Source organism: Melanotaenia boesemani, chromosome 24 (assembly GCF_017639745.1).
Source record: "Melanotaenia boesemani isolate fMelBoe1 chromosome 24, fMelBoe1.pri, whole genome shotgun sequence".
Taxonomy (NCBI): Eukaryota; Metazoa; Chordata; class Actinopteri; order Atheriniformes; family Melanotaeniidae; genus Melanotaenia; species Melanotaenia boesemani.
Genome location: NC_055705.1, coordinates 23,204,638 through 23,230,878, shown reverse-complemented (window position 1 = coordinate 23,230,878; position 26,241 = coordinate 23,204,638). Strand labels below are relative to the sequence as shown.

Here is a 26,241-nt window from a genome sequence, read left to right as displayed (position 1 = left end):
TTGTGTACTACTACAGTCATTTGTGTACAGTCGTCTCCAAGGAGTGCTCCACTGGGCCCATCAAGACAGGTGGATGTGTTTTTGTGCTGGACCACACCCGCTGAACACCACCCATGGTTGCAGCCATTGACCAGTTATTGCAGAAGCATCGTGGGAAGAAGAACCTGCTGAAGCTGGTGGATCCTGAATATGCAGAACTGGTCCATCTGTCTGCATCTGATCCAAACAGTATGTTACAACCAAGGAAGAAATGAGCTTTTACCACCAGCTGTTGCAGGAGGTCTGGACAGCACTGCAGCTAAAGAGAAAAAAGAGTCATCCAGCATTCAGTGTGTCCAGATGTTGGTTTTAGTAGGAACTCAAACAGCAGCTATAGTCTTAGTTCTCCTGCTTGTCAGAGCTTCTCAGTTTTTTTTTTTTTTTTTAGGTCTAATTCCAGCAGATGCAAGGAAAAGATCATTTAACCTTTCTAATTAGTCTTGGCTCTAAGCAGGAGAAACAATATGGCTTCATGAACAAGCATTTCAGTGTTAGTACCTGACATTTATACAGAAAAGAAATGGTTTTACTGAAACTCGTGTTTGAACTCTGACCATCACTGCAGGGATCAGTTCGTGGCCCTAAGGGAGCATGCCGAACTAAACAGGAACTTGGCTGGAACGTAGCCAGAATGAAACCAGAACGCATAAACAAACAAGAAAACCACAAGTTATGTCTCCGTTTAGGAGGGATATTCGTCATGTGATGGAATCAAACTCCAGCCCTGAAACCTCTTATTTAAAAAAAACCTGGTTCTGCTATACTTCGAGGCTACAAGTTCATTTGGAACAACTTACTCGCAATTTTTGAAGCTGGTTAGCGGTTGTTTTCTAATAGTAATTAACCTGTTAACAGTAAACTTGTCAAGTTAATGTATTTATCCATTATCACGTCTTACTTTTCAGTGAAGATGAAAAATGAAAGTATCTTGAGTCACAGATTACTTTCCTTTGATGTAGAAGTTGTTGAAATTCAAATCTCGCTCTGGTGAAGCCTGGTCGAAGAAGCTCGAATAACGGCCGAGGAAAAAACAGCGCCACGGAGGCATAGCGGCCAAAAATATATTACATCCGTAGTGGTTTAGTCCTACCATAGAGAATGAATGGGAAACGGTTTAGGGCCGTTTAGCTAGGACAGTGTTTCCCAGCCCTGGTCCTCAAGACACACCTGCCTGCAGGTTTTCCATAGAAACTTTCTCCAGTACAATCTACTAAGCAAAATATGTCCATCGTATTGTAGCGTTGATATAATGACGTCACCGTCATTGGGTTGTCATCAGCTCCTCGTTAGTATAGTGGTCAGTATCCCCGCCTGTCACGCGGGAGACCGGGGTTCAATTCCCCGACGGGGAGAAATCTTTATTTTAGGCTTCTTTCATGGCCCTTACGAGCAGGCACATGCGCGTGGGTTTCTGGATCATTCTGAAAACTAATTGGGCTTCATTGTCACCAATGTTTTTATCTAAAGTTTTTTCTTTGTGGATGACGTGTAGCATAGGTGTGCTGTGTGCCCTTCCTGTATCAGCTAAAAGATCAAATTTGTTTCCGCCCGGTTTCGAACCGGGGACCTTTCGCGTGTTAGGCGAACGTGATAACCACTACACTACGGAAACCCATACACATGATGACGTAGGCCATGTCCATGTTTGAACATATCATGGACTTATTTCTTTTGATTGAATTCATCACAGCTAACAAGCTCTGATCGGTGATATATGACTAAAAAAATAAAAGTAACTCCATTTTTAGTGTCTGTCTCCTCGTTAGTATAGTGGTGAGTATCCCCGCCTGTCACGCGGGAGACCGGGGTTCGATTCCCCGACGGGGAGGATGTAAACTTTTTTTCCTTCTTTTTTTCCATTCATGCTAACAAAAGAATTGAGCCCAAAATCAGTCACTAAACTGTACAAACACACACAAGTATTGGAATCACTAAGAAAAGCATATCAGATTGTTCTGACATGTGATGTGTGGACTCCAGCTCATCCGGAGGGATCCCGAGGCGTTCCCAGGCCAGCCGAGAGATGTAGTCTGTCCAGCGTGTCCTTGGCCTTCTCTTTCCGGTGGGACGTTGCTAGAACACTTCACCAGGGAGGCGTCCAGGAGGCATCCTGACCAGATGACCGAGCCACCTCATCTGGCTCCTCTGGATGTGGAGGAGCAGCGGCTCTACTCTGAGCCCCTCCCGGACCACCAAGCTTCTGCCCGGCCACCCTGAGGAGGAAACTCATCTTATTTTATCGGTATTTGCACTTTGTCAATACAAAGCTTAACTTTAATGGTCTCTTATGGGAAAAATTTGTTTTCTAAAATGTTGGAAATCCTAAAAACAACATTGTTTAACAGCTATTGTTCAACTATTCTTCAGTAAATTCATATTATTAAAGTGAATAATGAATAATTGTGTTAAATAATCAAGATCTCAATTTCAATCAAAACAATCATTTTAATTTTAGTTTTTTTAATTCAATGTAGAATCTTTCCCCATACAGTGGTCCCTCGCTATAACGCCGTCCACCTTTCGCAGCCTCGCAATTTCACAGATTGTTTTTAGTTTAGTTCAATTTTTACATGCTTGCTTTGTTCTATTGCAGGTTATTTTTAGAACATAACTCCCACCATTAATGAGGAACCACTGTAATAAAAAACTGACCTCAGTACACAAAAAACTGGTCTTCAATGTTAAACAGAAAGTAACAGCAATGGAAACAAGAAATACAAGAACTAAAGCAAAAAAAGCACACAGGCATTTTAGGAAATAAAGATAATATATTTTAAGAATGTCAAAATGAATATTAGATTTCTGAAAATAAAGATAACTTAAACTGCTCCAGTATGGAGAAAAAATGTTCTGTTAACAGAAGTTGGAATCAGCTGTTAGTCAACGTGCAGCTGATCTGTCAGTGAAGTTTGCTTCCATGACAAAATTCTGCCGCACCACAAATTTGATGATATTTTTCTAAGAAAGTAAGCACAGAACAGAGTGGAGAGCAGACGGACGGCAGTTACAGCTTCCCAACAGCAGTGAGGAGGAGGATGGCCATGCAGCTGAGGGAGGGGAAGCAAGACGAGACTCAGACTCAGAACATGGCCACATGTCCTCAACGGCCAAACGTGAGGTGAAAACAGGTTATTTGCAGTGAATGAGCTCAGCCACAGAGAGCACTGAGCTAGACCAGCTGCTCCACCTAGACCTGGACCAAAAGTCGAATTTATCTGTGTGTGCACAATATGAGGAATGGACGGCTACAGACTAAAATCATCTTAATAAATCTGTCACATCAAGAGCAATGCCGGCTAACTGAGAGGTTCAGGAGGATTCCCAGTGGGCAGCGTCGCGGTTCACCCACTGTTCATAAATCCATCCAACACACAGCGATAAGCGGAGATATTTCAGCTTCACAAACAGCAACGATGTGCAGTCTGATGTGTGTGTGAAGCCAACAAACTTCATTAAATATCTGAGAATCTGCCATAACACAGAAGCATGAAGATGGAAACTAGGGCAGAGACCAGGGGCGTTTCCTGGACCTGGGAACATTGGGGGCTCAGCCCACACCCTCATAAACAACCAACACAGTTAAAACGGCTTTTTATTTAAGCTTCTTGAGCATAAGTCACCTTGTTTAAAGCCAAATACTGTAAAATGAGTTTCGATGTGTATTTATTTTCAGTCTTAAACGCGACCATGTAAACAAGATCTCTAAAATCCTATTAAACTTTTACTTCCAGACATCTGCTGTTTATCTCCACATCCTGCTCTTTAGTGCACATCTTCTGCAACAAAAGGATGAACGTGAACTGTTTTCAGTCTCTTATAATTTCCAGAGTAAAGATGATGCTGTAGTATTTACTACCTCTCTATCATCTCATCTGTCTCTTCCTTCTTTCCCTACTGGCTTGTTTTCCTTCATCATTTCCCTTCTTTCCTTCTTTTACTTGCTGTTTTCCATCTTTACCATTACTACTTTTTCAGTAGTGTAGCCGAGTTTAAACTAGTGGTAAACTCTGGTTTTTCCTCCCAGTCTCGAACATCCCTGTCCTGGAGCAACACACATGCTTAATTCCCTGGTTTGTATCATCTCTACAGATCTGACCTGAAGGGAAAGTTAGGTACATCTTGCATTTGTAACCTAGGTGGGGGAGCAACATGCAGACCACCTCATTTGAAAAACAAAAGGTCAGTAAGTGGGGTGAATAACTATGGTAAAGGGAGGGGGGCCTGCAGGAGAAACTGAAAATGCTGCTAATTGTAGTGTGAATCTGACCAAACCTCATCCCTGTTTGGATGGGGACTAAGAACAATAATAAAAAGAGTAAGCTGCATTGGCCGGGAATCAAACCCGGGCCTCCTGCGCGGTACATCCTGCAGTTTGGATGAGAAGTCCTTCAGGTGGCTTCTGGAGAACGATGTTGGCTGCACTTTGTACTTCATCAGAAATGTTTAGAAGGAAGAGGAAGCGTGTATTTGCATGCCAAAGCCAGTTTATCAAGCTTTGTGAGATATGTACTTAGGGCCCGTCCCCACGACGCCAGCTTGCAGCAAAACTGCAAAAGCCAGGAAGCCAGAGATTAGCCTCCATGAACCCGACCATGTCTGAAGCCAGGTACCGAGGTGGATCGGTTTGATTCCTCTACCGTCTGCGTTAATGTGCCTACAGCAAAGCCGCACGACTGGAGGATATGACGTCAATGTGACGAATACGGGCTGATTCCCCATCCACCCTTCCTCCAGTTTTTATGCTGTAGTCCAGCATTTTTGAAGAAGAAGCTCAACTTCTTCATTGGTCCAAAGAAATGTTTCTCCTTTGCCTCGCAGTGAATCCTCAGCTTCTTCTCTTCTCTGCTTCCGATGTGAACTTCCTGCAACACGCAGTGAGTCTGTGCATGCCTTGTTCTGCTCTAGCTTTGTTACTCTTTAGCGCCCCCACAGCCTGTAGTATGTACTACAGCAGTGTCGTGGGGATGTTGAAGCCTTTCTACTAGTTTTCGCCACCGTTTTCACACCTGAACCGGCTTCGGTGCCATGTGGACGTAGCCTTAGTTTCTAAGCTATGAAGAGAGTTCAGCAGCAGCCTCTTCAGAAGACCAGCAGACCAGAGCAAAAACACTTGGAGGGAAATTTGGGACATCAGAAGTGATGGATATGCAGACTTTACGGAAAAGTTGCACGGAAAGTCACGCTGGCCTCTGGGTCATGTCCAGCTACGCCAAGCTGGACAACATCTGTGAGCATTGTAGGACACGGATCCCACCCCCCACTGAGCTTCTCGACAGAGTGGAAAAAGTCCTGAGACACTTTCATCTGGCCACAGACCCAGACAATGTCTCTCTGTTCAAGTCATCAATGCTGAAGACCTGGCGCATCCAGAGAGGCCATATGCTCCACGGCTGCCTGAGTGACCCAGAACTGTCAGAGGGAATCATGTACGATCCAGCTCAACCATGTGCCTGGATCCCGGTCTGTGGCACCTTACAGCAGGAGGGCTATCACTGCCACCAAACCCACTTTCATATTCAAGGAGTGTGAGGAAGTACAAAGTTATTTTGTCCTACCCCTCCTAGCAAATCAACATTATTTAATCATGTAGCTTCCAATCAGTTCGGTAATAATAATGATTATAATGCAAATAATAATATCATTAACAAAAAAAAAATAATGTTAGTACTATAGACCAGGCAACTTTATTTATACGGTATATATGTGGTACATACTATCAGTAATACTAACAATATAATGTGGATATTTGACCCTTAAAATGATCTTTAATCTAAAACGTCAGGTTTGAGAAACATGTCAGAACACATCCATGTTACTAGAAATGAAGGACAAAGGTGGAAAAAAGAACATAGCGCCCAACGTGGGGCTCGAACCCACGACCCTGAGATTAAGAGTCTCATGCTCTACCGACTGAGCTAGCCGGGCCACGTGCCAGGTTCACACACGTCTCAACACATCACAGATCACTGTTCTACTCACACACTAGAATACATGCAGTTATATTTACACACACACACACACATATGCTACAAGTGTTATAAGTAGGGAAGCAATGATACCAGTATCTGGTATTAGTGTATTAGTACTTGGTACTCATAAAAGCGCTCCGATACTTCATAAGCAATGTGAAAAAACGAGTGCTGTCAAACTTAACACATTAGTGACCCCTGCCTGAGCCGCCACCTTACCGTGGTGGAGTTTGCGTGTCCTAGAAGCTTTGTTTTCGGGGGCAAACAGGTCTCTAGCGGAGTGCAGCTCAATAGAGTCAAATCAGGAGCCAGGCCTGGAGGTGGGGCACGAAGGCGAGCTCCTGGTGGCTGGGCCTTTGCCCGGACGGCTTGGCTCAAAAGGGTGACATGCCCCCCACATGGGCTCAACACCTGCAGGAGGGGCCATAGGGGTCGGGTGCAATATGAGCTGGGTGGCGGCAAAAGACGGGGACCCTGGCAGTCTGATCCTTGGCTGAAGAAGCTAGTGTTAGGGACATGGAACGTCACCTACCTGGCGGGGAAGGAGCCTTAGCTAGTGTGCAATGTTAAGTGGTTTCGGGTAGATATAGTTGGACTGGTTTCGATGCACGGCGTGGGCTCTGGAACCACTGTCCTCAAGAAGGGCTGGACTCTCTTCCATTCTGGAGTTCTCCCAGGGAGAGGCACCGAGCAGGTCTAGGGCTTACTCATTGCCTTCCAACTTGGTGCCACTATATTATGGTTTACTCCAGTGGATGAGAGCAGCAGTTCGGAGTACCCGCCCTTTTTGGAGTACTTGGATGGGGTGTTGGAGAGGACTCTTTTGAAGGACTCCCTTGTTCTGCGGGGAGACTTCAATACTCATGTGGGCAGTGACAGTGAGACCTAGAGGGGTGTTTTTGGGAAGAACGGCTCCCCTGATCTGAATCCGAGTGGTAACCAGACAGAATGTCCACATGTCCACTTGGCACCAAGACCCTCTAGGTCAGAAGTCCCTGACCCCCGGGCCCCGGACCGGTACCGGTCCCTGGGTCAATTGGTACCAGATTTTGACAACAAAGCAACGCTTCTTGTTTATATGCGAAACATTTATCAAGAGGATGTGCACGAGGATATGTTATGTGCACTATCATTGCCAACCAGAGCCCCAGCAGCAGAACTATTCAAGTCGCTGGATGATTATACGTCAGGAAAACTGAAATGGTCATTTTGTGTCGGCATATGTGCAGACGGAGCTGCTGCCATGACCGGACAGCTGGTTTACCTGCTCGGATTGAGGAGGCTGCACCTGAATGTGAGTCTACACATTGTTTCATTCACAGGGAAACGTAGGCTAGCAGAAAAATGCCACTGGACCTTAAATGTGTACTGGATGATGTTAAAGTTATTAACCACATCAACGCACACACTCTTAACTTGCACCTGTTCGGGCAGCTTTGTGAGGAAATGAATGCGGAGCAGAAATAAGACGGTTGTCTCGAGGGAGATCGTTGGCCGGAGTGTTTGAATGAGAGCCGCTGCACAGATTCCTCTCAGAAAAAAATTCTAGCTGCACATTTCAGTGATGAGGGTAAAAAAACTTGCTTACTTGTGTGACATGTTCAACCTGCTCAATGAACTCAATCTGTCACTTCAGGGGAAAATAACTGTCTTCAAGCTGGCAGATAAAGTAGCTGCATTTAAAGCCAAACTGGATTTGTGGGGAAGGCGTGTGAACAGAGGTATAAATGACGTGTTTCAAACATTAGAGGGATTTTGGAAGAGGCTCAGTTGGAGCTTTCATTCTCCCAGCTGGTGCAGGATCACCTGTCTTTGCTTTCAAAAGCGTTCGAGCGCTACTTTCCAACAACAGAAGACCCACGAACTGCCAGGGAACGGATCTGCGAACAAACCAGGGAATCGAGCATGTCTATGCAAGAAGCAGATCAGCTGCTGGAGATCGCAAACGACGGCAGCCTGTTTGAGACAAAAACTCTGCCGGTTTTCTGGATTAAAGTCATGGCAGAAAACCCTGAGATACAGAGATGAAAACCCTGTTGCCATTTCCGACATCATACCTACGTGAAGCGTGAAGGGTTTTCTGTGGTTACAACAACCAAAACAAAACTACGGAACAGACTGGACACACTTCGAGTATCGTTGTCTCCCGTCACCCCTAGGTGGGACGTCTCGCTCAGGGCTAACACTGATTTAACATTGTGGTCTGTTGTATTTTCATGTCCTTTATATTTGTTTTTGTGTGGTATCTTATATTAAAGGCATGTTTAACTTTTCCATTATGACCAGAAAGTGTGGAGATGAGAGACCATTTCTCATGATGTTATTACAATGTTATGAGGACGCTGCTAATAAAGTTGCTTACACAGTGGATTCACATTTATTATTTTATTTAGAAAATGCCTGTTTTTATGTCGTCATTTATCTAAAGAAAGGTCCGTGAACATACTGTTTGACATTAAACTGGAGGTTGAGGACCTCTGCTCTAGGTCACAGTTCAATGATCGACTTTGTAGACTTCTCGTTGGACTGGTCGTTCTATAATCAGAATATTTTGTAGTTACGATGTTTCTGCGTTTACTTAATGACGCTGAGCTGTGAAGGACTCAGCCTGTATTTCAGCGGTTTCCTGCACTGATGCTGTCTTTTATCAACTCACCTGTCAGGAGTGTGGAGGAGGATCCCTGCTGCCCTGCAGGTGTTTGTGGCTCAGAAATAAATGCATGAAGAGTTCTTCAGAGTGTGTTTGCTGGTCATCAACCTGCAGCTGGTGCTGCCGCAGGGCTTCAAAGCTGGTTGTTGTGTAGATGCTGGCGATCCACAGTCTATCCTATGTGAGCAAATGCAGAAAAATGTCCAGACTGAGCAAGCATCACACGAACAAGTCTTTTTTTCACATTTCAGTATTAAACTTTCTTTCTCCATTTCCTAATTATTTTACATGACGCTAATACAGACACCACAGGGACACTCAATATAAATTAAAACACTATCAAATAAATGCAAAATACTGTGCAAATGGCAAAGCTTTAAACTGTACGTCATGTTAACTTCTGTGTTAAGTTTGAACTCTTAAAACACACAAAACTGAGTAAATTCTGTAATTAATTATCTTTTTAAACCTGCTAAAATTGCTACACGAAGGGGCCGACAGATTTAACAGATTCTCTGAGGGTTCAATTTTATTTAGCTCTACTTTTCTAATAAGGATAGAAACAAAACTATTTTTACAACTTCAAGTCAAACGGAGCAGAAGTGTGACATGCTAACGTTAGCTTAGCTAGCTTTAACGTCCTCCACACACATAAAAAACCACAACACAAATATAAATAAGCGCTTTTATATCTCTATATCTCACATGTAAGGATACATACAGAACTCGGTGAGTGTTTGCAGCTCATTTTGTTTTGTTTTTCTGGAGTCTGACCGTATTTCATGTGGAGGATCACAAACCAGTCTCCTCCATCACCAGGCTGCTGCTGCCATCTACTGGCGGGAAGCACAACTACACCAACTCCAAACAAACATCTGAACAACAACATGAAGAAAAATGAACATCTGAGAAGAAATTAACGATAGAAACTAATTCAGTTAAATGATGGAAACCCTCTAAATGAAAGGCTTGGTTAAGCTGTGCGCCTGCATGTTTGGACATAATATCTTTACATCGCGGCTACTAACCATTTTAAATATGCATTAACATTGATATAAGAACGTCGTGTTGTCCAGCATTCCTTCTATAAACCGCACAGTGAACTGCACTGTACATTTCTACCAGCGCATCGTTAATAAACATGATAAAACATCGGTTTTTAACTGCAGCTAACTTCGGTAAAGTTAGAAAGATATTCACAGATCAATAACTCATCAACGGAACTTTGCTTCTACAAAACCGACACATCACCGCAACCACAGCAACGTAGACTGCGAGCTCCAACCGTAATGTCTTTAAAACGAGCCGTCCTCCAGCTGGAGGACCTGCTTTGGCCTCTTTGCAGCTGGAGGACCTGCTGGAGGACCTGCTTTGGCCTCTTTGCAGCATGGAGGACCTGCTTTGGCCTCTTTGCAGCTGGAGGACCTGCTTTGGCCTCTTTGCAGCTGGAGGACCTGCTTTGGCCTCTTTGCAGCCTGCTGGTCCTCCACTGGGCAGGGGACCGTCTGCAAATGGCAACACCGAAAAAATATGAAAGCAAAACAACTACAATGACATTGTGCCACCAAACTCACAGTACTAATAAACCATCTCATATTGATCTTACTGCAGCTCTTACTTTGGTAAAATATGCTTAAATGTATTTTGGGGATTTTTTTCCATTATTTAAATAAGTAATAAATGAGCAATAACTACAATATTTTTGTTTCATCTGACCATAAAACAGAAGACCAGAAGTCTTCTTCTTTGTCCAGATGAGCATTTGTAAAGGCCAAGCGGGCTCTCCTGTGCCTTATCTGGAGAAGTGGCGTCCTCCTTGGTCTGTGTCAGTGTGAATTGTCCGTTGGACTGTCTTCCACCAGCAGAGACCAGATTCACCAGGATTCACCGGTGATCCTTGGATTCTTTTTCAGCCCTCTCTCTATCCTCCTGGCCAGCACAGGTGTCACTTTTGGCTTCCAACCATGTCCTCTGAGATTTCCCACAGTGCAAAACGTCGCGTATTTTTTAATAATACTTTGCACTGCAGCCACTGGAACTTGAACACACTTAGATATGGCCTCATGGCCTTTTCCTGACTTGTGAGAAGCCAGCCTGGTCTCAGAAAGTTTTTTAGTGTGAAAAAAGCAGAACAAGATTAGAGACTAAAAAAACAATTATTAATGCCCCAATTCTACCAAATACACTCTTGATAAGTTGCAGGATAACATCCCATAAACTGTTATTTTTTACCTTTTATATGTCCTTAAATGAACTAGATATTAAACAGATAAAAACCCAGCTGGTTTTGTACTTTTTAGTAATTTAAAACTTTTTATAAAATTATGAATTTATTCTGTTGTAAGGAAAGGTTTTTGATTTTGTATTTTTTTTTTAAAAAGAGTCTAAATATTCAAACTAGTCTGCAGATTTTTATTTATTTATTTCTAGGGTGCTTGTCTGATCAAGGTGTTGCACCTGAAGGACAGGAGGTGTGGTTCCAACACGACAGCTGTCAGTGGAAACGATGGACAGGTTTATAAAAGCTGTGATGAGGTCCTTTAACTTGTGCTGTCCTTATATAATGACTGTGACAGCAGAGAGCTGGTGTTTACCCTCAGAGGCGTGGGCGAGCCCCCCCTACCTGTCGACCACCTGGTACTACGCTGTCCTGTTGGGAAGACCACATCCACTCAACTCCATGTCCCCAACCACAGCCCGAACAAAGTCACTGTCAGGGTATGAGCACATATACAAATAATTACTGTCATCATCATCATCATCTTCACACGGACACGAAAAACCTTTTTATTTTCATATCTGGTCTCAGAGTTCAGTTTGTTTATGTTGTTTGTGTTTACTCTGTAGGCGGTGACAGATCTGTCTGTGCTGAGTGGCATCCCTTCCCTGGAGATTAAACCCAGACAGAGCGCTCCATGCACTCTAGCTGTGTCGCCATGGAAACGAGGAAAACACACAGGTGATCATGTTGTGTGTTTCCTTGTTATTATATCTTTTATTTATTCTGATCTTTTGTATTTACCTGAACAGAAACACTCTGTAGTGGTTGTGTTAAATCACGTTTCCTACACCAACCAAATGCTGCAGTTTTGGTCCGTGTGTGTCTGAATGAGGCTCCTGTTTTTCATGCCTCTTGGTCAGTTTGTACATCCAGCACATTTACAGGTAGTTCAGCATCATCCCAACATTTCTTTTACTTCTCTTACAGGTTCTGTGTCATTTGGGGAAACTGCTGTCAGAGAACAAGCAGATAAAGACGAAGGAAATTTCTCCCTTGAGATTATTTGTGAGCCACCAGCCCCCATCGAGGTCATAGATGTACCGTGTACTACTGAGGTAAAGTTTTCCAGTCCTGCAAATTAAAGGTAAAACATGGAAAAACCGCTACCTGCTGCCCACGTAGAAATCCCAACGGCTGCACCAGTCTGGCTCTAAATTGGAACTGTTATTGTTATATAACTGTTATATGAAGAAAGAAGTATATATATATATATACAGTAGATCTCATTGTGGAAGATTATGTGATCAGGAAGTTATTAGTTTAAAGGTAAGGGTGCCATAATTGGGTATAAAATAGACTTCCACCAACAAACATAACCTCAGCCTGTATTACAGGTATTATTATAGGTTGAAAATAACAGGTTGTCTGCACATGAGCTTCTCATGAGTGAGTTCAAAGTTCAGTTCATTTTAATTTTTTTAGGTTATAAGTGAGAATGAAAGACTGGAGTTGAGAAAGAAATTAAAGTGTAATTAGTTACTTGCCCTTAAATTCTGTCAACAGATTTGCATGTGGAACAGATGTGTGTACAGAGAACAGAAATAACCTTTTTCAGTGTGTTATGACCCACGATAGGGTGTGAGAAGACATAACAAAAGAAAAGACCTGTGGACAAATGTTAATAATGGAAGCAAGTAGTTTTATTGTTTTAAAGGAAAAATGGAGAACAAATGGCAAGTGCTGGGTTTAGCGAAGCTGCTCAAAGTAAACACACAATAGAAACGCTATGGTCTAACTCAAAATCAGCCAGTTAAAAACAAAACCAGGACTAAACAAACGGGTGAATGAAAAACTGGCCTGCTGATCTGTTAATAAGTGAAGCAGCTCCAATAGCTTAAAAAACTCTATACAATTACGATTAAATTAAACTAGCCCAACACATTCTGACTTTAACAATTCTAAATTAATAGTACAACTGTACAAAACAACTTAAAGAGCAGCCAAAAGGGCTTTATGTTTGACCAAACAGAAGAGAAAACAAGACTACCAGTCAATAAACTAAAAACAAAGCCAAACATTTTTAACACTGGTGGCCAACTCTTGTCTTTCTACACCAGAGGTGTCCAAAGTCGGTCCTCTAGGACCGCTGTCATGCAGACTTTCCAATGTTTCCTGCTTCAACACACCTGACTCAAATTAAATAAAACAGCCTATTAAGTTTTGCACAATGACTCATCAATTTGAGTCAGGTGGTTTTGGAGCAGTGACACATCAAAACCTGCAGGATTGTAGCCGTTGAGGACCAGAGCTGGACGCCTCTGATCTACGCAAATCACTGCAGAGTCACCACAGATGGGGATGTTATGTTCGATCTGCTCGATCACGTGTCGAGCATGTGACACGGAAATGTTGCGAGCATTGTCTCTGAGCAGGATTCAGCGAGCCAAAAGTCACGTGATAGACCAAAGGTTATGTCATCAGCGCGTGGAAATTGGAAGGGGCCGGGCTTTTCAATCTGTCAATGATTTAAAAGGGGCTGTAAGAGATTGTGTGTAGACTGTGTCTGAGTGAAAGGTGTGGTGTCTGAGTGAGACAGAGAGGAAGGGCGATGGAGGGAGAGCCACCCAAGCGTCTACGTTCCTACGCGTGGAAACTTTGACTTGATTTCACCAAAAAAAGTCAAGTGCTTCATATGTGCTCAGGAGATAACGTACAGCAGGAACACATCGGTGATGTTGCAGCATTTGTGTTCCAAACACCCGGAGACAACACCTACACCTGTTGCTGCTGCTGTTCCTGCTCCTGGTGGTGCAGCAAACCGTCAAGGTAGGATTCTAAATTCCTTCACTATATGCTACAGTACTGGTCAAATATGGTTAACAACTGTTCAATATCATCACCTTCCTAAAATAATGGCCTAAGTCATTTTTATTTAAATATCTTTTTGCCTAAATCATCATTTGATATTGTCACCAACATCCTCAGATGAGCAGTTCATTAGCTGATCTTTTCTTCTAACAATGTTGGTGATATTATTAGAGGTGGCCAGCTTCACAAAATGATTAATTAGGCTAAATAAATAATTATTGTACAATAAATTACTTATGCCATTGCTGTAGGATGGTGATGATATGTAAATTATTTTACTTTATAGGGCGGCAAGCTGAATTGGATGAGGCGCTGGTGGGCATGATCGTTATGGATGCGCAGCCATCCTTTGGGGCCTTTGTTCAGAAGCTTGACCCCACATACACCCTGCCTACTCGCCAGGCTTTGAAAGTATTGGTGGAGAAGAAATATGATGAGGAAAAAGAACATGCCATCAAAGCTGTGGAGAAGGCAGAAGCGGTCAGCCTAACAGCAGACATGTGGTCATCTGTTGCCATGGATGGCTACCTTGGGGTCACCTGCCACCATGTAAATGAGGATATGGAGCTAGCAAGTGTTCTCTTGGGTGTCAGCCACTTTAAGCAGTCGCTTACAGCTGAGAATTTGAGAGATGCCTTGCATCTTGTTGACTGTTGACAGTTGACTGCATAGGGATTTAAGGAAAAAGGTCCACTGTCTCATCACAGACAATGCAGCAAACATGCAGTTAATGAGGAAGCTAATGGGACTGAGGAATGTGCTATGCTTTGCACACAGCCTGAATCTGGTTGTAAAGAAGTCACTGGAACAAACACAGGCTTTGGCAGACATCAGGACGAAGGCGAGAAGAATAGTGACCTACTTCAGATCCAGCGTCAAGGCCAAAGGGAGCCTGGTGGAAACCCAGCAGCAACTCCAGAAGCCAGCACATAAGCTCATTCTAGAGGAACTCAACCTTTTCCATGCTGCAGCGCCTTCATGAGCAGTGTGAACCTGTTGAGGCCGCGGTCACGTCTCTGGCCGCTGATGTCACCCCCCTCTCATGTACTGAATATGACACCATTGGTGAATGCCTAGAGGTTCTTTGACCATTCAACTTGGCAACAACTGAACTATCTTCAGAGAAGACCGTGTCAGCGTCAAAGGTCATTCCAATAATCCGAATGGTGCTGCATAAACTTGGTACAAAAGCCAGTGTACTACACAATCCTACAGCAATCAAACTTACACAACACCTGCAACACTTCTTACACACAAGATGTCAAGTAGAAAATATCCGTGTCCTGGCAACGGCAACTTGACTGGATCCCCGATGTAAAACTATTGCATTTGGTAATACAACATCAACACAAGATGCCGTTGCCAGGGTAACCGCTGAATGTGCTGCAAGCATGAGAATGGAGGGGTTAGTTGATGTTGTCGACAAAAAAATAGTCAACAACGAATTTACCTGTTGACTATTGTCGGCGAAACAAACAAACAAACAAAAAAAAACAAACAAAAATAAAAGGGGAATAAAAAGGCAGCAGAGGAAGTCAAAAGTCTAAAATAACTTCACGTTAAACTTACAAAATAAATAAAATGCATGTGAGGTTTGTAAAGCGGACTTTGCGTACCACGGAAGTACGTCTGCAACACTCGAACATTTAAAGACGAGGCAGGTCGGACTTACTTAACAACCTTATGTAAGATTTCAAAGCTGAAAGTGAAATAAGATCCATTTAATAATCATGAGATACATAATCGGATTGGTCGACTAGAAGTTTTAATAGTCGGTGACTAATCGACCATCGGAATAGTCATTAGTTGCAGCCCTGGTCTGGACTATAGATTTCGTTCTAAACCCTCCTTCAGTCAGTTCGGCCTTCTCTGTATCAGGTGATGCATTCTAATATTTTTGTTCTAATTGGATGTTTCTGGAGGGAAGGATGATTCCATCCTGCTGTTTTCTGCCTTCATGTTTCCTTAGTTTTAAGCCTGTTTGTGATTCTTTAGTTACAGGAGTGCTGTGTTTTGTTGAATGGACGTGGACTTGCACCAGCGATGGAGGAGCCTTTGCACATCTCATCCATGATTGGCTCCAGCTCTTCCATCGTCATTCCCTTCACAAATCCCACCGAGCACACGGCTTCACTCTGCATCACACTTAAAGGTCTCAGATCCTCTCATCCCTCCCAAACATGCACTTTACATCTGTTCCTGCTGCATATCTGTGGAATAGTCAGATATGTTTATGTTTCAGATGAGGACAATGTTGGATAAACCAGTTCAATATATCCTCAGATTTCCCTGAAACCGTTTCCTGTCATCGTATCACCACTAGGAGATTTAAGAGCAGAGCGATCTCCACATCAGCCTCAGCAATGTGTAAGATAACAACAAGCCACTTATTTAACTCATTTTTACTTTTATATAAATCACAGTTTAGAAATTCCCTCTTTACTCTGCATGCTAGAAAACATCCTGCTGAGTGGGAAAACATTTGTTTATCAGCTCCAGCCTTCTGTGGATCTGCAGTGTCCATTAATGAGGCGTGCAGCCTGAGGTTCGATACCTCCCAGAGATAATGACTTCTCCATCAGGAAATGATGGGGTTGTGGTGCCGCTAATAGGCTCTTCCATTATCTGCATGTTATGGTGGTTCAGATGAACTGAAGCCAGAATATTAAAGACCGCTGCAATTAATAATGTTTTTGAAGAAATGAATACTCAGATTACTCTTTTTAAGATGAAACCAGTGACTTGAAGAAAACAGACTTTAAATATTCATCTGAGAACCAAGTTTTCATTTTCTTAAGCTGGTTTCAGCAAACTGGCTTGTTCCTGATCCTAAACACTGATTATTGGAAAAATCTCATGATGCTCTCAAACAAACATAAAACTTTATGTTTGATTTTAATCTGTGTCCAGTTTTACAGCCAAACTTCCATCGTAGGTCCAGTGTGTTTTAATCTGTATGTTCAAAGTAACAAGCTAATTGGCTAACTAGCTAACTGGTTATCTAGCTAACTAACTAAAAGCTAATTAACTAGCTACCTAACTGGCTAGTAAGCTAACTAGCTTACTAATAACTTGCTAAATGGCTAATTGGAGAATCAGCTATTTGGTTATTTCAGTTGAGTTTTGTACATTTATAGAGCCTTTAGAAGTGTTTTTCTTAGGAACCAGTTATTCTTATCATAGAGGTGTTCTTTACTTATTATTTTACTTAATACTTATTAATTGATCTCTTATAAAGATGTATACTCATTTAAAATAGTTTTGTGTACTTGATAACAGTTAATGTTTCAAAGAAACCCGATTTCACTTTGAATTCTTTTATATTTCCTCAAATGGTATATTGTTTGTTGAAATGGAAAATTTTCATGTCATATGTACCCTAAATATCTGCTCATTTTGTACTTACTGTTTAGTAAGGGATAAAGCCCTCCGCTTTGCTTCTGATGGTTCACGCCTCCGCGTCTTCCATTAATTTATGATAATGGACACCTCGGAGGGCATTATCCCGCTTATACCATGGTCCATTAAGAAAGAAAAAAATTACATTAAATTTCATAAGATTAAAGCATAAAAGAAACAAAACCAAATGCATCAAACAAGGGTAACCACTGAGTTAGAGTTGTACAGTGGATAAATGAGAACACCACAATTAACTAGGGAACCCAAAAACCCTTATGGTGTCAACAAACTACTAATGAACTCATAAAAACAATGAAAACATAAAAGGTAAATGTAATGTAATAGTGATAAGAAACCCTTAATGATTACATCACAGACATGATCTGGCGAGTCTCCAGCTGCTCTTAACCGGCTCTGACACAGAACCTGCAGATCGGTGGGCTGCAGCTGTTGTATTAGACCAGATCAGTGGAGAGAAGGGAGATGATTGCTTAACGTTATGTTACGTGACACAAAAAATCATTTCAGAGGGCGGGTGCAGCTCTTACAGCTCGTGTGTGTCCAGAGGATGACGCGACATGTTATTTCAAACAGTCAAAGTCCACAGATAGTTTCCTACATCGTTAAATAAGTCTGCAGGCTGCTCTGATCTGGTGTCTGCTGCCTGGCGTCTGAGTTGCTGTTGCCACGGTTACCAACTACCGTTTAGTCAGCGCAGGAATCCTCTACAAAACCAAAGTGCGCAGCGTAGCAACTGTTGCTGGGTTGCTGATGCGTTTTGTGGGCGGAGTTTTGATCTGATTACTTCAAAGGACTGTTTTGTGACATGTTATGGGCGGGGCTTAAAACAGTTCTTTTTTGAGACAAGGCCTGATGACATTCCATTATTCCAACATAGAGCTCAGCTTCTGGATTGGTTCTTACAGTTCTGAGTTTTAACTTTTTCCACAAAGTTTAGTATTTTTTCCAACGATAGGAAGACACATATACAGAAAGATGAAGAACATGAAACAAGAGATCCCACGTATAACTGTGGACATGCTTCGACCTTTAGTCCAAAACTTCTTCAGGTCTGTTTCTCCAAAACAATGGAGACTTTTAGTGTTAAGAACTCCTGATGAAGACACTAAAACCAGGATGTTTGAACTGGTGATGAAACTAACCGAAGTCTTTTCTACATCGATTTTGTCCAAATTTCCAACTGATCTCGGATTTAACATTGATTATTTTTCCATCGCTGTGAGTAACACGGTGTCTAAAACTTTTGATGACGTCCTGGAAGTCAGAGAACATTTTTACTCCAGGAGCAGATTGATTTTTGATAACTTATTCATCCAACATGTGACAAAGTACAGCTGCGTACTACATGATAATCCGTTCCCCACTCTTGCAGAGAAACTCAAATACAAATACACAGACAAACTGGTCGACCTGTTATTTGAACTGATTGGTGAACTTATAGAGAAGACGGACAAAAAAGTTCCAGAGAAGATCGAACAAACAGCTGGATTTACCTGCAGTGATAAGGGAAATGTTCAATTTGAAGGCCACCTTAAGTTTAGAAACAATTGGGTGACAGACGCCAAAGATGTCAAGGACAGTGGCCATGTTAAAAGAACAGAAGTTGACCAACACAAATATGTCACTTCTCTGCAAAATGGACAGTCTTATATAAAGAAACTGGAAGAGAGAGCTGCTCCAGGAACCAAAAAATATAAGAGCAAAGGACCGTGGAGCAAGATCAAGAATTTCTTTAAGAAAAAGACGTCCAAAGTGGTGCCATTTCAGTTAGAAGCTATCACAGAAACTTCTGATACTGAAGAGGATGAACAGGTAACCTACGTGGAGAAATTTATTCCTGAGGTTGAACCAGATGAGATTACCTTTGTGGAGAAATTTATTCCTGAGGTTGAACCAGATGAGATTACCTTTGTGGAGAAATTTATTCCTGAGGTTGAACCAGATGAGATTACCTTTGTGGAGAAATTTATTCCTGAGGATGAACCAGATGAGATTACCTACGTGGAGAAATTTAATCCTGAGGATGAACCAGGAACCACAAATGTATTAGTTCCTGAGGAAAAATCAGCAGAAATCACCCAGGCAGAAGATTTGGAGCATCAGGAGCAATCTCTGGAGGATGCTGTGTCTCATCTGATTGGCTCAGGGGATAACCACAGACGTATGGACAAAGATGGATGTGGAGATGTAGAGGAGGACGACTGCAGAGCATCCATAAGTTTGCTCATCCAGGCCCTGATGAAGCAGATAATCAAAAAGTCTGAGGTAAGCTACTGTCCAGAAGCCGTCATCATAGTCGTCAAAGAGAGGATGTTAGAAAAAATTTGTGAAACAGTTCAAGGAGAAAATTTTGCTATCAGCCCAGAAGATTTAGACAGTTTAAGCAAAAAAATTTTAGGTAAAATCAGAAAAGAGCTTAATTGTTCAGAGACTGAACTCCTGATTCTCATGAGATTAATGGATGAATCAGTAGACGACGTGATCGTGTCTTGTTTTCAAAGAAAACTAAAGAACTTCTCCAAGAAGTTCGACATCATCCAGTTCTTCCGATCTCTTAAAGTATTCAGAAAGCCATTCAGTGCAACACATAAGAAACATGTAGAGCTTGCAGCAGGAGATGGAGAATTCCCAAATCAATCCAAAATCAGATAAAACTTTATAAAGTGCTTTTCATGCCGAAGGCAAGGCAGATTATTTGTATAGCACAGTTTATGTACAAGACAGTTCAAAGTGCTTTACATAAAAACAAAAGCATGACAGATATGAAGAAATAGTAAAAGGCAGCAACAAATAGCAAGAACCACAATAAAATCATAAATTACATTAAAATGATTAAAAGCAAGCTAAGTTAAAAAGTTACCGTGCAGAGGCACCTGAGAAAAGAAATGTGTACAGTAGGCTGTTTCACCGTAGCACGATGGATGATAAAAATGTTGATGAAGTGTATGGTTGTCATGATATTCAGACTTGGCATAAGACACTTAATCACTTAATGTTGATGTTTCAAAGTCGAAAAGATGGTTGAAGGAATGTCGATAAAATGGGAAACATGACAAGAAGAACCAAAACTGTGAAACATGCACACGGGGCAAGTTCACACAAAGTAGAAACAAGCAGGTAGATGCTAAAGCTAGAACTAGGACACACAGACTTATGCGGTCCTGTTTAACCGGCAGATAAAGATGAGAACAGTCTATGATTACAGTGGGATGACTTTTCCATCCTTTATCAAAACAAAGTGACAAGTTAAAAATTCGTAGCAGATGTAGCTCCGCATGGAAAAATAAAGTGCACCTGGTCAGATAACGGTACAGAATTTACCGGACAGGAGTTCCAGTCTTTACTCAGGAGTAATGGGATAAGGCACGAGACAGGTGCACCCTACTCACCTCACCAAAATGGAACGATCGAAAGAGGTTGGAGAACCTTATTTGAAATGACAGGATGTATGTTATTGGAGAGTAACCTACCAAAGCGTCTATGGACATATGTTGTTCAGACAGCAGCAACAGATGCTACAGCATTAATTAAACCTGTTATCAGAACTAATAGATTTATGGGACAGTGAGTCACTTCTGCTAAATACTAACCAGATAATCCAAGTAGAGCTGGACTTATATAAGACTGGATAAGACAATGAAAGAAAAATCAGATTTATTAGAAAAATTCAAATTCATAAAACAAATAAAGAGTTTATGTCTGAGGAAAACAAGAATCTTGTTACAACAGTCAAATCAAGATTTAAAGAAACAGCTTGAAAAAAAGGAGTAAGAGATGACATTAGACAGGGATCAATACTTTTAAATCTAAACTGCAGGAGACTGATGTAGAAATGCAGGTGGAGCATTTAGATGATGGTACATGACAAGAGTCCCGGTGCAAAATGTCTGTTAAAACAGTCTGCATCGGCTCTAATGATCATTTTATCATGTAGGAATACAGGCTCTGGACAACTTCTGCAGTTCTCCAGAACTTTTCATGTCAAATAGGTTTTACAAACATCCAAGAGAAACACGCATATATATAATGTATACACACATACATTATGTGTTTCCTGCATTTAGACAACATAAACAAAAATGTATGTAGTGACTAAAGTTTTAGTATTTATACCTCAATGATTATTTAAAATATCACAAAGCAAAGTAAAAAAAAAAATTTAAAATACAATTAAATTTAAATTCCAAAACAAAAATGCTGTTGCAGGGTTTGCTTTACCTTGTCATATCATGCAACAAAGCAAAAGGCACTGGTAATGGTACTCTCAGAAATGAGATAGGGTTCAATTCCCTGTGGTGCCCTGCTGAAAGCATGTAACATTAAGTTAAATTAAAAATTAGGACATAAATGAAGGTTTTTTATATATATTTATATATATATATATATATATATATATATTGATACATTGCAGCTGACGTCACAGACGCGTTCCACTGCGTTCGAATGCTTGCCGCCGCCATATTGAGTACCTGCGCTGAGTACCTGAACCACACAGGTAGTCGGAGATGCCGTCAAAATGCTGTGCAGTTGGGTGTGACAAAAAGAAAGGAGACCGAGATATAGCTTTTTATAGATTACCAAAGGAAGAAGAACGTCGTCAGAGATGGCTTTCAGCGATCAGGAGGGTTAACTGGACGCCGACTGCAAGTAGCCGTCTGTGCAGTGTACATTTCATATCAGGTGAGTTTCAATGCAAGCTAGGAGAGCTAGCTTTAGCTAGCAGGGTTTGATGAACAAACTTTTTAGAGAAGTAAGTGATTAGATTAAATCCGGACGCTTCTCTGCAGTCTGTGCCGTCTTAATAATAACTGACGATCGGTAAAACAGCAGCGGATATTTGAATCGGTTTCCCTGTTGTTTTATTTATGGCCACGTCTGTGCAGAAACACAGAAACTGAAAACTGTAAATCAATGCATTTGTGGCACAAAGGGTCTAATCGGATTTAATCTAATCACTTCTCTAAAAAGTTTGTTCATCAAACCTGCTAGCTAAAGCTAGCTCTCCTAGCTTGCATTGAAACTCACCTGATATAAAACATACACTGCACAGACGGCTACTTGCAGTCGGTGTCCAGTTAACCCTCCTGATCGCTGAAAGCCATCTCTGACGACGTTCTTCTTCCTTTGGTAATCGATAAAAAGCTATATCTCGGTCTCCTTTCTTTTTGTCACACCCAACTGCACAGCATTTTGACGGCATCTCCGACTACCTGTGTGGTTCAGGTACTCAGTGCAGGTACTCAATATGGCGGCGGCAAGCATTCGAACGCAGTGGAACGCGTCTGTGACGTCAGCTGCAAGGTATCAATATGTCCTGGTGCCAACTGCACATGTGGACACTCTTATGCATGAACAAGGTGTTCGTTATAGACAATCCATGACGAGCACAGAAGTCCAACAACAAAACACCACTCGGATTTAGATCAGGGGGGCCGTTCCTTCCAGTCACGCCCCTCCAGGTCTTGCTGTCATTGCCCACGTGGGCATTGAAGTCCCCCAGCAGAATGAAGGAGTCCCTGGAAGGAGTGCTCTCCATCACCCCGTCCAAGAACTCCAAAAATGGTGGAACTCTGAACAGCTGTTTGGTGCATAAGCACAAACAACACCAGGATGTTTTGACATGTCCACGACAAAACATCCTTCAGACACTTCGTGACCACCAGGTATTCTTTGGCAATGCCCCGTCCATGTAACATACCGCATGTCCAACGTGACCGTTTAAAATGGATTCTCATTTAAAAGTAGAGGGTTTTTAAGGATCTCTTCAGAAACAGGACTTGTTTTCAGTATATTTGCATCTCAACCAGGTTTAACTAACCAGCACATTTGACATTAACGAGCCTCTTTCTCTCTCCCGAGAGAGAATCACTGATCTAAACAGCTATAAGTAAGACTTTTTAGAGATGGCCTATTTTGTGTTCTGAAACTAAAACCGTTATGGTTCTTAGTTTTTCTTTTTCTTTAAAGGATCGCTGGGATTGAGAGCTATTGATTTGTTTAATGTTTCTTTGGTGTGACAGAGAAAGACTGTTTTTGTTGTTTTAGGATGCTGATGGAGACACTGTGGCTCAAGACCTCACTGAACAAAGAATGAAAATCTACAAAATGGCGACCAACCCGTCAGAGGACTGTGATGGTGTTGGTGTGGTGGTGGAGGGGGTGGAGGGGGTGGAGGGGGTGAGAGTTCTTGCTGCTCTGGGTAATGTTCTTCAGGCTTGGGCCATGCTTGTTGGATCGACGTATGCAGTTGACCTTGCGCATCCCAAAGAACTGAGGTACACTTTGTGTGCAAAGCTGTCCCCAAAAAGAACAGCCAAGTTTAAACATGGACCCTTACAGAGTGAAAAGCAGGAGCGGTCACTCTCCATAATGTGATGTGATTACCTTTGATGCTTCATTTCATGGCTCTCTGTTAGTCTTTCAGTTATGCACCGGTCAGTTGGAGCCACCCAGGCTGAGTTTGTGGTTTTCTTTTGTTTTTAATGTCTTTTATTGTGACATTCACTGTTACTTAAAGCTCTTTTGTTTTGTTTTTTTTCATTACATGTTCAGTAACGTTGTCACTAATGTTTTATTCTAACACTTATACAATCAAATTTACAGTTTTCCAGACAAAGTTTTATAAAAATAAAGTTGTTTGTAGTCCAGGTGGTGTTGGGTTCAAACTTAGTTTGTAATGTTGTTCACCACTAAGCCCAAGTAGTACGTTCTGGCCTTGTAACTACAGAAATATATTCATTCATAGGGGGGCAGTTACGTTTTTAAATGTTGTTGACAGAATAAATGTTTTCCCTGTTTACTATTTGTGTGTGACAATCTGTTGGCCAAAGTTAAACTAACTGGAACCACGGAGAGATGTTGGGTAAAATTATACTGAAGAAAATTACGGCAACAAAGTGATCCAACACATTTGTTTATGTTCTGTTTTATAGCAATTAATTTAAATTTAGTTCATTTTTTCCAATATATTCTAATCAAAATGTAGGTAATTAAAATTACTCAATTACATCAAGTGTCACTCTGTTGCCATAATTTTGAGTAACCTCAGTTAATTTTTTTACGGTGTAGTTTGGTATTTTTTAATAAAGAATTTATTTAACTATTAAATATTAGATTCTATTGAGTGTTTCTGGAAGATAAACCCTGATGATCCTAAACCTTAATCTTCTCTAATTCATCCCCAGATATTATTATTATTATTATTATTATTATTATTATTATTATTATTATTATTATTATATTATATTATCTAAAAATTAGCCCCATAATCTTAGTGATCATAATGTCAATAATAATGCTAAACAAAAACAAATTTTAATTAAAACAATATAAACAAAATATAAACATTGGGAAAAATGAAAAGATAATAAATTACACAAATTTATATATATATATATATATATATTTATATATTTATATGTATATAGTTTTGTTTTTTTTCCCCTAGTTCTCCTTCTCATGTTTCATACCCTTCAGGTTTTCTGGATGTTTTACAGCTTCAGCAGAAATGAGACGTGTGATGAGTAAAAAATGCTGATTTCAGTCTTAAAGTCAAATGTTACCACTTTGTTTTATTCCCTCCTCCTTCATTCTGCTCCGTTTGGCCGTAAACGAGATCCTCTGTTGGCTGCTTCATGGATATTCCCACATCACATTATAATCCACCAACCATGACAACCTTGAGATATTCATCCAACCTTGTGGAAACTCAGTAAGTTTATTAAATCTGTGAACTTTTAAAAGGCATCCAGAGTTCAGATCTGATGGAAATCCTCATCAGGAGCTTTTAATCATCATTTAATCTTTTAAATCATAGATATGTTTCTTCAGCATTTAAATATTTAGGAAACTACAGTGTTTGTAAGGTTCCAGTTATTTATTTAGTAAAACTGCATGAAAGTAAATTAAATGACTTTTTGACAATAGCCAAAAAAAAGAAGGAAAAAAACTGGTCTAATTAAATTAAGTGAAAATACACCACTGAACTCACCACAAGCTTCAAACATGGATGGAAGATTTTTATCTCCGGATGAAGCATCTCCATCTCTGCAGGTTAGTGAGAGGAGAGATTTATACTTCTACTGTAATCTAATAGAAGAAGATGTGATGTCTACTAGAGGACGGACTCTTCACTAAGCAGATTTAACAGCAGGACCGTCCTCGAGTTCCAGAAAGAGAAAAATAAGTTTTGATAAAGGACGTCATGGTGGATTCGGATCTCTTTCTATAAAGAAAAAGGACAAAAATTCTGATTTCTTTCCTTAATAAGTAAAAACACATCAGCTGTTGTTTTGTTGGTACTGGATAACATGCAGGTAAAACAGTTGTTTTCAATCAAATCTGGCAAATCTTTGCAGCTTTTCATCTCAGCCTCCAGATATCCTGCATTTCTGTGGACATGATGTCCAACTTCTGCAGCTCCTTCAGAGCAACTGTTGACCGGATTACCTGCTGCTGTGAGTTTAGCTGCTCGGTCTTTCCTCCACAGTTTGATGCCACTTTCTTTCCAGTTTTTAGGAATGAATTTAGGCTTTTAGACTTTTGTTATCATAATGCACTGGCTGGGCGTTTATTTAATTTTCTACTTAACCTTTATTTTACCAGGTGAAGCATTAAGAATAGAGTTTCAATAACAACGTTGGCATGGCAATGGCCAGAAAACACTGGCGGGACACAAGAGGAAGGTGAGACAAAAAAAAATGAGACTGTAGATGAGACTGAACCAATGAAAATGACTGAGTACATGAGGATGATGAATAAAGCAAACACGCTTCTGGATGAAGAGGTCTAGATCAGTGTTTCACAATCTAAGGTCCTCAGGACCCACTGACCTGCATGTCTAACCCCTCATTTCCAGCAGGTGTGTGTTAGCCCGTTATGGATTCGCCGTGGCCGCCGCCGCTGTTCGTGTTCGGTTTGGTTCCCACCGGATGCGCCGCTGCGTGTGTCAGAAACATCCCAGAAGCACCTTGTCGCTTTACGTCTATGTTTGATGTTAGATGTGTTCCTACTCCAACACACCTGATTCAGATTAATGAACTTCCTCAAGTTCTTTGCAGCCCAGTTATTTAATT

At 41.2% G+C, this 26,241-nt stretch overlaps 2 long non-coding RNA genes and 4 other non-coding genes across 6 annotated transcripts in view; 2 read left to right on the top strand and 4 right to left on the bottom strand.

Annotated features, from left to right (window-relative positions):
- Window positions 1-1,319: 1,319 nt before the first annotated feature.
- Window positions 1,320-1,391, top strand: trnad-guc. The gene has a single exon. It is a non-coding gene; the product is annotated as a tRNA-Asp (tRNA).
- Window positions 1,392-1,578: 187 nt separating this feature from the next.
- On the bottom strand, window positions 1,579-1,651 carry trnav-aac. The gene has a single exon. It is a non-coding gene; the product is annotated as a tRNA-Val (tRNA).
- Window positions 1,652-1,795: 144 nt separating this feature from the next.
- Window positions 1,796-1,867, top strand: trnad-guc. Its single transcript has one exon. It is a non-coding gene; the product is annotated as a tRNA-Asp (tRNA).
- Window positions 1,868-2,141: 274 nt separating this feature from the next.
- LOC121635383 lies at window positions 2,142-9,437 on the bottom strand. Its single transcript, XR_006009449.1, has 3 exons — window positions 9,380-9,437; window positions 8,665-8,835; window positions 2,142-2,252 (listed from the first exon to the last, which is right to left on the bottom strand). It is a non-coding gene; the product is annotated as an uncharacterized LOC121635383 (long non-coding RNA).
- Window positions 5,892-5,964, bottom strand: trnak-cuu. The gene has a single exon. It is a non-coding gene; the product is annotated as a tRNA-Lys (tRNA).
- Window positions 9,438-11,862: 2,425 nt separating the features above from the next.
- Window positions 11,863-26,241, bottom strand: part of LOC121635382 — a 27,051-nt gene continuing 12,672 nt past the window's right edge. The window contains exons 3-4 of the long non-coding RNA XR_006009448.1: window positions 22,498-22,508; window positions 11,863-11,927 (exon numbers count right to left, since the gene is read on the bottom strand). This is a non-coding gene — a long non-coding RNA (uncharacterized LOC121635382). The remainder of the gene's footprint in view (window positions 11,928-22,497; window positions 22,509-26,241) is intronic.